General features: G+C 44.3%; 1 protein-coding gene and 1 long non-coding RNA gene across 8 annotated transcripts in view; one reads left to right on the plus strand and one right to left on the minus strand.

Moving 5' to 3' along the window:
- Positions 1-9,940, plus strand: part of PLEKHM3 (pleckstrin homology domain containing M3) — a 227,145-nt gene that overhangs the window by 128,627 nt on the left and 88,578 nt on the right. The window lies entirely within an intron of this gene.
- The window catches only part of LOC138848936 (uncharacterized), a 10,678-nt gene continuing 738 nt past the window's right edge, over positions 1-9,940 (minus strand). The window contains exon 2 of the long non-coding RNA XR_011387134.1: positions 1-9,593. This is a non-coding gene — a long non-coding RNA (uncharacterized lncRNA). The remainder of the gene's footprint in view (positions 9,594-9,940) is intronic.

Here is a 9,940-nt window from a genome sequence, read left to right on the forward strand (position 1 = left end):
ACCAGTATCCCTTATGGGCACCAGTTTGAGTTGCAGCAGCTCCACTTCCAGTCCAGTTCCCTGCTAATGCACCTGGAAAAGCAGTGGAAGATGGCCCAAATCCTTGGGCCCCTGCACCCATGTGAGAGACCCAGAAGAAGTTCCTGGCTCCTGGCTTCAGTCCGGCCCATCCCTGACCGTTGCAGCCATTAGGGAAGTGAACCAGTAGATGGAAAATCTGTCTCTCCCTCTCTCTCTGTAACTCTGCCTTTCAGATAAATAAAATATTTTTTTTAAAAAGGAGATCTTCCTATCATGTAAATAACTATAGAAAAAATCATTTTGAAGAAAAGGAATTTTGTTATACAGGTTTTGTAGAAGCAAAGGAAGATAAGCTAAAGCAAGTGACTGAAGAGTTAAAGACCCTGAATAATAATAATACAAATATCCTTCCTGAATGCAGATTCCTTTCCACAAATTTCTCTTAAGTGAATTTTATTTTTCCATTAGCTTTCATTGAAGAAACAAAACATAGGCTTTTTCTACTCCAAAAAGAAAAAGAAAGGTAACAATTGAATAAATAATGATGAAGAAGTATTTATAGTGTGTAGGTAATTTTAAAATAACATAGTATACAAGGCACTAATAATACTTAAAGATGCTGAAAGAATTCTGGTACCAAAACATCTGCAACCTTTTTTTTCCTTCTTGAGAGGCAGAATAAAGACAGAGGGAAACAGAGCTTTCATCCACGTCCAGATGCCTACAACAGCTGCAGCTGGGCCGGGCTGAAGCCAGGCACCTGCAGCTTAATCCAGGTCTCCTGTGTGGATGACAGGGACTCGAGCACTTGAGCCATCATCTGCTGCCTCCCATGATGCACATTAGCAGGAAACTAGAATTGGAAGCAGAGCTGAGATTTGAACCCAACACTCCATTGTGGATACAGGCATCCCAAGCAGCGTCTTAGCCACTGCACCAAACAGCTGCCCCTGCCATCTTCCTATCTCTCTCCAGTTTCAAGTGTATAAACAACAGTCCCTAAAGTGTTAGCATATAGACTCAATTCAATGATTTGATTAGCGATTAGCAGCTACCTTAATGTTTCTCTTGTTACATTCAAGACAATTCTCCTCTTTTAATCATCTGAATGTACTGGTCTCTGGGTGCGAACTCCCTTCTCCCTTACTATTGAACCCTTAGACCTGGAGGAAGTAAATAGCAAGGACTGACAGTTGCTTAGCAAAGGGGAACTCCTTCCAGTTATTCTAGAAGCTGTAGTCACCTGCTCACTGGTTGCTGAGCACCAATTAATGGCAAAATTTATGCTGGTGCTGAGTCCCTAATTGTCTATTCATTTCACCAGTGATTAAGTTGCCCACGGGAGAAGCTGGCAGTTGCACAACACATAGTTACTAGCTGGCTGTAATAAGTTGACAGAATTTAACTGAAACATGTTAAGTTAGAGCCAAGTACTCCTTTCCTAGTGGTAGAGTTGAGGAAGGAGCATAAGAAGGGAGCAGGGGGCCTCCAAATCCTAGGAGCTCCGTGTTTACCAGCTTCATTCACTTCATTCTTAAGCAGATATTGTTAGAAAAACGTATCTAATCCATATATTTTGAATGTAAGTCTAACAGAACATACTGTTGATATTTTTAAAGAAGTCTTGTGAACAGAACTTTATTTCCGGATGTATAAATGCATAGTGGTTTTTTGAGCTGATAAGGTCTAGCTCCTTGTAAAGGAAGGACTTAGGAGATAAAGTACTAATCATATGTGAACCATGGACATGTACTGGCGCATATTTTGAATGGAGAGACTATGGTACTACTTTTTAAGAGCTTTTTCTTGGTTTGATAATTTGAGAAGCGGAGGTAGAATACAGTTTGCCTTTTGTTATTTTCAGTCAGTCTAGAATTATCACAATCCATGGAAATCTTGAAGACAGGAAGACCATAAAAATATAGACTCAAGTGAGATAGCAAGAATTCCCTAACTCTCAGAGCTAGTAGCTGTCTCCTTTCCACAGTCACCACCTTACCCACATCCCCTTGGCTCTCTTAACACTGATAAACAGGCTCCAAATGTTACCAATAGAATACATTCATATAGGTAAGTTAACTTTCGAATTCTTAGTTGTTCTCCAGGAGCAAAAGCAGAACCCTGGTTTACTGTGTCATTCCTCGGACTGTGTAAATGATAGAAGTCTTCTAAAGTTCCTCTGCCTGCTGAAAGGAAAGGTCAGATTTGACTTCTACATTTTGGCTACCTGTACTCTTGTGACAAAACCTAGAATGTATATTAATGACCAGCTCTTCTGGTGTTACTCACCTTGGGGCATTTGTAAGCTAAGCATTGAATGATTCTATTTGTGTGTGATTCATGAGAAAGGATACTGGATGATCCCATGGGTGAGGTGGCTGTTAGAGCAATCCCTCCCCACCTCTTCCCTCCTGGCCCCCTGCACCCACCTCTCACTCCTGAATATACATACCCCTCTTGTGAGACAATCGAAGAAGCAGATTTTTCCATTATTCACCTTCCATGGGTCTTAAATTTCCAAACTATTCCCCATCTTTAGGTTAAAGCAGTTTGTAATATAGTTAATGTAATAAAATATATTGCCCAGGAAAACTAAATTATTATTTTGAAATAAATTCATTTATTAGTAAGTTGGAAACACAACATGATATTTGGGGGTGGGATACGGTAAAGATTTCAACAGATAAGCTTTAATGAAGAAAGAAAGATGGACAAAGCTGGAATTTGTAGTACTTCCTGAAGAGTTATGAGTGGGAAGGGTGCCAGAGGGGAGTAGCCTCAGCACTCAGGAGCCACAGAAAAGGAGAGCGGAGTAAGCTAATGCACACTACTCTTCTGGACCTGCTGAGAACAGTCCAAACCATTTGTTTTACACTAAAGCAATAAACATTTATACTAAGTCACTGACATAATCTATGGAGCATGTAAATATTCAGCAAATGGATGGGTAGATTAATCTAGACATTCACACCTCCAGGGTGCTTCACAAAGTTTGTGGAAAAAATGGAATTAAATGCCAAGTTTATTTTGGTGCAAATAGCATTTGAAATCCATGCAGTTTTCATAATATGCTTTTCTCCATGAACTTTTAAAAAGTTTTAGAAATTTGTTTATTTGACGGGGGCAGAGTGTACTGGCATGTGTTCCCATCTGCTGGTTCACTCCCTAAATGCCCACAAGGGCCAGGACTGAGCAAGGCCAAAAACAAGAGCCAGGAATTCAATCCAGGTCTCCCACATGCATGGCAACAACCCCATTAATTGAACTATCACCTCTGCTTCCCAAGGTCTGCATTAGCAAAAAGCTGGAAAGGGGGCCAGCATTATGGCATAGTAGATTAAGCCTCTACCTGTGGCACCAGCGTCCCATTTGGGTGTGGCTTGTGTCCCAGCTGCTCCTCTTGGGATTCAGCTCTCTGCTTATGACCTGGGAAAGCAGTGGAATGTGGCCCAAGAGCCAGGGCACCTGCACCCACATGGGACATGGAAGAAGCTCCTAGTTCCTGGCTTCAGATCAGCCCAGCTGCAGCTGTTGTGGCCATTTGGGAAATGAACCAGCAGGTAGAAGACCTCTCTGTCTTTCCCTTTCTGTAACTCTGCCTTTCAAATAAATAAATACATCTTTCAAAAAAAAAAAAAAAAAAAAAAAAAGTTAGAGCCAGCAGCCAAAGCAGGGACTATAACCAAAGCACTCCAGTGTAGCACATAGGCATCTTTACCGCAGGCTCATCACCTGCCCCTCCATGAACTTTTTCAGGACCCTTCATGTATATACTAATGCTAGCTCTCTCTCCTCCCAAAAGAAAAGCAAACTAATTAACACTAGCCCCAAAACAAACAAAATTACAGACACTGATCTGTGAAATAACAATGCACAGAATTCTAAATCCAAATAAAAATGTCAGAACAATGACGAATTGTTGAATGTTGCAACCTTTCTGAATACTCACTAAACATTCCTGAATGGCTAACTTTTCAGTTATGTGTTTGCTGCTCCCTCATATCCACAGAGCCTAGAAATTGTCATCTGTGTGAACAAAATACTTGTCCGAATTGACCCCTGAAGAAAGAATGCAAGTGGAGGTCCCACCTCAAAAGTTTCCTGGTGTTTTTCAGAAAGTGAATAAGATCCCCAGAAAGCCATGTTTAAGGCATTCCCAGGCCACTTTTTAAAAACAGACTTTGCTGAATTCTTCTTCAAGAAAGTTATGTGAGTTATTTTGCATGGCCCTGCCCCTCCAAGCAAACACATAATCAGAGAATGTTATTCTCTGCGGGTGTGGTTATTCACAGCACAGCGCAGCAGACAAAGGCCCAAGCCTAAGTGGGCACCCAGCGCAGCTACCCTTTCACCGAAGAAGTAACAGGAGCTGACCTTCATTCACACGGAGGTTGACATCTTTGAATCCACAGCCCACAGGAACGCAGCACCTCGGTGCCCACAACCAAGTCACCAGTCCCAGAGCCTCAGGATCCCGAGGGACTTGTATTCACAGCCTCTCAGCAGCCCTGATCCCTGCGCCATTGTCCATCCAGGCGTTAGCAGGCAGGGTAACTAATTAGGAGCATTTGGATTTAACAAGCAGAAAAACAAAGCGTGACAGCTCGCCTGTGTTGTTCAGTAGCGGGTGCCTGTGGCCGCTGCTGCCAGCCCTGTGTGCAACCAGGGGCGAGTCGGGAATTCCACCTCCATTAAAACATCACTAAGTCTCTGTTAGCTACTTTAGCTGGGGTTGCCCCAACCCATTAACGAGCTGGGAAAGAGGACCCTACGCTATTTGGGGAACAAATCATGCCTTTGAAATGAGTGGATTTTAAAAAAGTGAATGTGCTTATTTCTCTTTTGGGGTGGGAGGCTTGAAGGCTTGACTGGTTGGCAGCAGGGCAGATGGAGAGTTGCTGTTCTCAGGTGTGTCCTGAGCAGGTGCTGGCAGTGCCTGCCTCGTGCTTGCTCTCCCAGGGCGTTTCAGATCTTGTGGGAAGGGAGAAGGGCAGAGTGGTGACCGCTGCCAAGTGCCAGGCCTGGAGCTGGATCTCCCGACTTCTCACCAAAGCCCAGCAGTCACTGGCATCTTTCCTACCTGCTGATCGTATCCACTGGGTTTTGGTGATGGGATCAGTTGGCCGAATGGGTAAACAGAGGTGATTAACAAGGTGATGGTGCAGGTAGTTCTTTGTGCACACTAATTAGTCTTTGCCCAGAGAAAACTTCCTGTTCTTCAGACTCAGACGCCATAGCCTGCTGCGGCCCGTAGATGCACTGAAGGACTGGAGGAGGTGGGCAGCAAAGATAGATGTGGATAGCTAAGTGTACAGTTACTGCCTTTTCTGAAAGAGCAGAAGGATGACTGTGTGTATTGGACACAGAGCCCTGTTGTCCAAGTGAGCAAGAGCTTGATTGAGCAAAGGATGGAGAAGCCACCCCTGGCTGCTCAGATGTAAACAATACAGTCACAAGTGAGGATGCTGCTGCAGAAGTGCATGGAGTCTGATCAGTGCCAAAGTCACTTTCCCAGGAGTCCAGACTACTGGTCCCCATGCCTTGCTTGGCTTCCAGTCATCAGGATGGTAGTAATGTTGGTTTTTTTTGTTGTTGTTGTTACTTCCCATTTATAAAAAAGCAGTCATAACATTGACTATGTGAAAGCCATTTACAAAGACCACTCACTTAGAGAGTAACATTGGTGTCAGTCTAGCTGGTAAGCTCTTCCCTGCCTAACTGTTCAGCCTGCTACCTCATGCAGGGCTGTTGTTAGTCACTAGGAGCCAATGAGAGAAGATCTGGGTTAAAAAAAAATTACATAATGAGAGACTGAAATGCCTGCTGAAATACCAACTGTCGGTTGGTTAGTTGGGGCATATTTTTGTATACTGGTTATCTTTGCTGTATGAAAAATACTCCAGAGCGTAGTAACTTAAAAGTAAACAGCAGTTGTCTTGCATGGTTTCTATGGGTCAGGAGTCTGGGAGCAGTTCAGCTGAGCAGTTTGGGCATGGGGTCTGCTCTCTGGTTGTAGTCCAGATGTTTAGTAGGCCTGCAGCTGCCAGCTGGAGCTGGGGGAACTGCTGCCAACATAGGCTACTCCCAGGGCTGGAAGTTGGTGCTGGATGTTGGTGGGAGTCTGTTGGCTATATGGGCCTCTGCATGAGCTGCTTAAGTGTCCTCATGATGGGCGGCTGGCTCATGAATGGTCTGAGAGAATGAAAGCTAGGCTATGCTATCTTTTTATGACCTTGTCTTAGACAACAGGTAGCATCACTTATGCCACATTTTGTTCACTGGAAGTGAATCTGTAGGTACAGCCTTTGTTTAAGACTAGAATTAGACTCCATCTTTTAAAAAGAGATACATTAAAGAGCATGTGAACCTATTTTAAAACCACCATATCCTGTAATAATAGTATCTCATATCTGTATTTTGCTTTACACTTTAAGAAGCATTACTCCTAAAACAACTTTAAGAGATAAGTCTGCTTTTTAAAACATCCATTGGATAGGCAAAAATACTGAGACTTAGAGGTGGGCTAAAATGCATATGTTTCGTTATCAGGGTACCTGGGTTTGAGAACTGACTTAGTCCCTGACTCCAGTTTCCTACTAATGCAGATCTTGAGAGGCAGTGGTGATGGCTCAAGTGACTGGGTTCCTGCCACCTGTGTGGGAGACCTGGGTTGAATTTCCAGCTCTCACCTTCAACCTTTGCCCAGGCCTGGCTGGTACAGGTATTTGTGGAATGAACCAGCGATGGGAGCTCTCTCTCCGTCTCTGCCTCTTAAATTAATTAATTAATTAACTAAAAAGGTTTTTTAACTACAGAGACTTAGAAAAATTAGCTGGCTCAGCAAGGCTGCGTAGCTTCTACCAAGAGATGAACCGAGACTGATGCCCAGGTTTTCTGACTCTGTGTATATGGTCTTCTTTCGACTGTATGAGATGGGTGCATGAGTATAGAAAACAGGCACCCTCTAGGGTAATCTCACATTTGCCATGTCCACGGCACAGAGCTATAAAGGGAACAGATTAAGTAGTAGTTTCTTTTTTTAAAAAGATTTAGTTTATTTATTGGAAAAGCAAGGTTACAGAGAGAGGTAGAGCCAGAGAGAGAGAAGGAGTAGGGAGGAAGGGAGGGGGAGAGAGAGAGAGAGAGGTCTTCCATTCTGCTGGTTCACTCCCCGAATGACTGCAATGGCCAGAGCTGAGCTGATCCAAAGCCAGGAGCCAGGAGCTTCCCCCAGGTCTCCCACGCAGGTGCAGGGGCCCAAGGACATGGGCCATCTTCTACTGCTGTCCCAGGCCATAGCAGAGAGCTGGATCGGAAGAGGAGCAACCGAGACTCAAACCAGTGCCCATATGGGATGCTGGCATTGCAGGCTGGGGCTTTAACCCGCTGCACCACAGTGCTGGCTCCAGTAGTATTTTCAAAACATTCAAGGAAGTCGGCGCCATGCCTCGCTAGGCTAGTCCTCCGCCTGCAGCGCTGGCACTCCGGGTTCTAGTCCCAGTTGGGGCACCTGATTCTGTCCCGGTTACTCCTCTTCCAGTCCAGCTCTCTGCTGTGGCCCGGAAGTGCAGTGGAGGATGGCCCAAGTCCTTGGGCCCTGCACCCACATGGGAGACCAGGAGGGAGTACCTGGCTCCTGGCTCCTGGCTCCTGGCTCCTGGCTCCTGGCTCCTGGCTTTGGATTGGCTTCAGCATGCCGGCCATGGCTGCCATTTGGGGTGTGAACCAATGGAGGGAAGACCTTTCTCTCTGTCTCTCTCTCTCTCTCTCTCTCTCTCACTAACTCTGCCTGTCAAAAAAAAAAAAAAAATTAAGGAAAAGAGAATATGAGATTCTTTTAAGATCATGAAAAATAAAATTAAAAGATATATTTATTTTGGTACAAAATTGAAATCCATGTATTGATGGGGCCTTCAAAATGTTCATGGAAAATATATTTTTAAAAAGCTACTAATGTATTTCAAAAAATTTTTGCACCAAAATAAACATCTTTTTATTTCATTTTCCATAAACTTTTTAAAAAGCCCACAATGTGAGGTCAGTGATGATTTTTTCTTTTCTTTTATAAGATTTTTTTATTTATTTGAAAGTTAGAGAGAGAGGGAAAGACAGCAACGTCTTCCATCCTCTGGTTCATTACCCAGATCAATGCAATGGCCAAGGCTGGGCCAGGCCGAAGCCAGGCATTTCATCCAGGTCTCCCACATGCACAGCAGGGAGCCAACACTTGGGCCATCTTCTGCTGCTTTTTCCAGGCCATTAGCAGAGAGCTGGATCAGAAGTAGACCATATGAGATGTTGGCATTGCAATCAAGAACTTACCCACTGCGCCAGAATGCTGGCCTCTTTACCTTACTATTCATTGTCCTCCTCAGACTTTCTTTGTGTCACTGCAGCCAGCATGAGATGAGGGCACCAGAAGTTCTTCTGATACTTCGTTTCTATTCAGCTCAGTACAATAAATATGTATTTATTGTCTTGTGTGTGCCAGGAGCAGAGGAGGAAAAGGTAAGGAAGTCAGGGGCTGGTGTTGTGTGCAGTGGGTTAAACCACTGTTTGCAACGCCACTGTCCATATTTGGAGATCAATATGAGTACCTGCTTCTCTGCTTCCAGTCCAGCCCCCTGTGCTGCTAACATGCCTTGGAAAGCAGCAAAGATGGCCCAGGTGGAGTTCTGAGTTCCTGGCGTTGGCCTGGCCTAGCCCCAGTTGTTGTGGCCATTTAGGGAATGAATCAGTGGATGGGAGATTGATCTCCCCCGCCCCCAGTCACTCCGCCTTTCAAATAAATATTTTTTTTTAAAGATGCATGAGTCAGTCATGTCCCTCAGTGAGTTGACAGTGTAATGAGAGAGCCAGATAAGCAATTTATTTTTAAGTCAATGCAGTTGAACACAAGATACCTAGGTGTAATATAGCTAGTGCAGTGTGGCCTATTGTAGTTGGCAAAGGTGGTCACAGCAGGATTATGTCTCCCATCCTATCTGCCCTGCCTTCACCGTGACTTTGGCACTCTTCCCTTTGGAAGGTGAAGTCTGTTTCTTTTTCACAAATTTGCAAGGGCCTGTGATCATGGAAATGATGCCATGGGATTTCCACGGCCAGGCCTTGGATGATGATATAGCTTCCACCTGGCATTCTCTGGAGACAGCTGTGCTGAGACCCAGCCGCCATGTTGAGGAAGCCACACTAGCCAATTCAGAGACCACAGAAGCTGACAACCCAGCTGAGCCCTAGCTGACAGCCATCATCAACCACCAGACATGTGAGTGAAGATAGCTCAAAATGACTCCAGCTCTTAGCCTTCGGGTCTTCTCAGCTGAAGCTACTCATGTTTCTCCACTGTGTTCTGCCTCAACTCTTGACCTACAGAATCTATGAGCATAATAAAATGATTACTTTATACCACTACGTTTTGGGGCAGTTTGTTTTGCAGCAATAGTAATTTGGCTGTCAAGGAAGGCTTCTTAGATGCTGAGATTGTAAGCTAAGTTGTGGGACCAATAAATATGAGTCAGGACTTTCAGGGTTTCTTGGCCTCAGACCTCCCAGTGACCTTATCCGTGGTGATCCTGTCATGGAGACAAACAGGAGAAAATTTTCATTACTGCTTTGACACATCTAGAGAACATTCTGTCTGTGTGCTTCAGTATTATTTTGATAAATTGTCTCAATAAAACATTCATGGAATGACTATGATGGGGTAACTTCACTTTCTCAGAAATGAAAGATTACATGATGGGCCCCAAACTGCACAGGGTTAGGAGTAGAGTCTTTAATCTTTCCTTCTCACTTGTGCACCTAAACTGTGAGCCCAGCCCTCTACCACCAAACCCCGGGCTGGGTGTCTTCTCCATATTTATTTATTTGTTCATCAAGCATTTCTTAAGCATATACTGTGTGCCAGAAGCCACACCAG

Source organism: Oryctolagus cuniculus, chromosome 3, assembly GCF_964237555.1.
Source record: "Oryctolagus cuniculus chromosome 3, mOryCun1.1, whole genome shotgun sequence".
Classification (NCBI taxonomy): Eukaryota; Metazoa; Chordata; class Mammalia; order Lagomorpha; family Leporidae; genus Oryctolagus; species Oryctolagus cuniculus.